The following is a 2,218-nucleotide window of genomic DNA, read 5'->3' as shown; positions in this document are numbered from 1 at the left end:
AGCCCATATAGAGGGCTGCTGCAGAGGGCAACACACCACTAAACATGTATGTAGACTTAATAAAGGCTGTTTTGTTGTGACAACAGATGCACATACTCAAATGGGTGAATGCTAGGAAAGTCACTGTTGAAACTACTTTCGTCAGACTCATCTTCACTAAGCACAATGACAGCTACTGGAGGTCTCATCCGGATCTAAGCTTCTTTCAATTTTCCTGCTAGCCTCATGCCTTAGTACCAACTAGTACCAAATCTGGAATATTATATTGGCTGTTGCAAGTGTTCTTGGCCTGTGGCCACGAGAGCTTAGTTGTCGGGAACAATTGGTGATAGGGCAGAAATGCGAGCACAAAAAACCCAATACTTTTTACAGTAGAGCCCACATAAACATGGCTGATGTAGCTGTCTCTTGTGCACATTGTATTACTACGGATTTCTTCTGCTTGAAAGCCACTGTTTTACCGTTTCATGGCTGAAATTCGTCGTAGTGTAGGGGCTCCACTACAATGCCACATGGAAGTTTTTGCAGAACACTTCGTCTAACATTCACGACTTAACACAAAATCTTCCGCTTTCGCGTCTCTTAACGCTAGATGTCAGCAAGGAATCTCTGCTGCAACGCCACGATGTCGTCCAGACAAAGTAGGAGTTACGGCTATTCTTTTGCGCTTGAAACCTACTTCACACAGCGGAGGATGCGCTGTCCGTGTCTTTCGGGATGCATACGTCTCAGGAATTCTTTCGCGATCTTCGCCGCCGTTGGATTCCAAGTCAGGCATCTTCAGTGCAGTCAACGCGAAGGCGCCGGAGAGGCAGTGAGCTGCTTTTTGCCAGCATTTCGCTTACGTTTAGTACAAGGCGTCGAAAGCTTTCCACCGGACGCCTTTGCCTCCTTCCTGATTTGGAACACGGTTCGCGCGCTAATTCCAAGCATCTCGGCGACAAACTCGCAAGTTGATTCGACGGTGCAGTCCGGTCGTTTAGCCCGCCAAAACTCGTAACAGTGCAGGGCCATTCTCCTCGATGTGCAGTGCAGCATAGCGCCGCTTTTGTTTTTGAGGGACGGGGTCTTCGGTCCAGCCGCTGACGAAGGAGCCGCGCCTGACTCGCCCGGCGTGGAAGCATTGCATTCACGTTTCACTTCGACGGGATCCATCACGAAGGAAAAACGCACTAAACGACTGCACACTTCGCAATCATAAGTTTACCGCGAGCTCCAGCTTCTTGTTTTGTTTTTAACGCACAGCACACACCCACAGAACCACGCTTCGTCACAGACACACATCGAGCTGCAAGCTGCAAAGCCTGCAAACGTACGCATCACACACAAAAAAAAAACTTTTAGAGAGGGCGCAATCATCGCGCAGAGCGCAACTAGTTCACTCTAGCGCAACCGCGGTAACAAAATTTTAGTGTAACGTAAAAAAAAAAAGCTTTCCAGTGAAGTTATTGTTTCTTTTTGAATAACAGAAACATTTGCGAAAAGTTTGTAAATGTAAATTTATGGGCACAACATTTGTTTACAACTTTCAACGGTATCCATTGTAAGTAAAATAATAGCGCCAGTTAGTGCTACTGCATGACTATTTACGATCCCATGCTGATGGCTACCAACTCCATGGCATCGCTCAGGTCTCTCCTCAATTGGACGCAATAATCTTTCGCCTTTTACTAAAGATTACCGTGGGGAGGGACACTCCAATGAGCCTATAGGCTAATTTTTGGGAGGCCTTTCCCGTTTGGGCGAGGCCTAATCTTGAAATCCAAAATCAGACAACTCATTCAAGTTCGTACTGTGTGCGCCACGTGCGTGCGGAGTGGTGTCATGCGGGTGAAATCACCTCATAGACACAGAGCAATTCCCCCATACGATGATAGGTTTCCGAGCCGGTTTATCTACACAAGATGTGATGCTCAGACTCCATCATCACGTCATACGACGTTCGCCTGACAGGTTAGATTCATCGGCAGTGCTAGCACTAGATCTGACCAAGGTCTTCGACAACGTTGGCCACGAGGCCATTCTCAAAGGCCTGCAATCGATCAATCCTGGAGTACGCACCTATAACTATATCAAAGACTTTCTCTCAGACAGGATGGCTGTCATACACGTGGGTGACCTCGTAACCCCCATTTGCTCGGTTGGAGGAAGGGGTACTCCTCAAGGAGCCGTTCTTTCCCCACTCTTGTTTAATCTGGCCATCCTAGAAATCCCGAAG

At 47.6% G+C, this 2,218-nt stretch overlaps 1 non-coding gene across 1 annotated transcript; it reads left to right on the top strand.

Annotated features, from left to right (window-relative positions):
- Positions 1–1,623: 1,623 nt before the first annotated feature.
- On the top strand, positions 1,624–1,745 carry LOC144147441 (U5 spliceosomal RNA). Its single transcript, XR_013317934.1, has one exon. It is a non-coding gene; the product is annotated as a U5 spliceosomal RNA (small nuclear RNA).
- Positions 1,746–2,218: the final 473 nt, after the last annotated feature.

The sequence above is a fragment of the Haemaphysalis longicornis genome, unplaced genomic scaffold (assembly GCF_048455015.1).
Source record: "Haemaphysalis longicornis isolate Haplotype H1 unplaced genomic scaffold, Haemaphysalis longicornis Haplotype H1 scaffold_7, whole genome shotgun sequence".
Classification (NCBI taxonomy): Eukaryota; Metazoa; Arthropoda; class Arachnida; order Ixodida; family Ixodidae; genus Haemaphysalis; species Haemaphysalis longicornis.
This window is presented reverse-complemented; position numbering and strand designations above follow the sequence as displayed.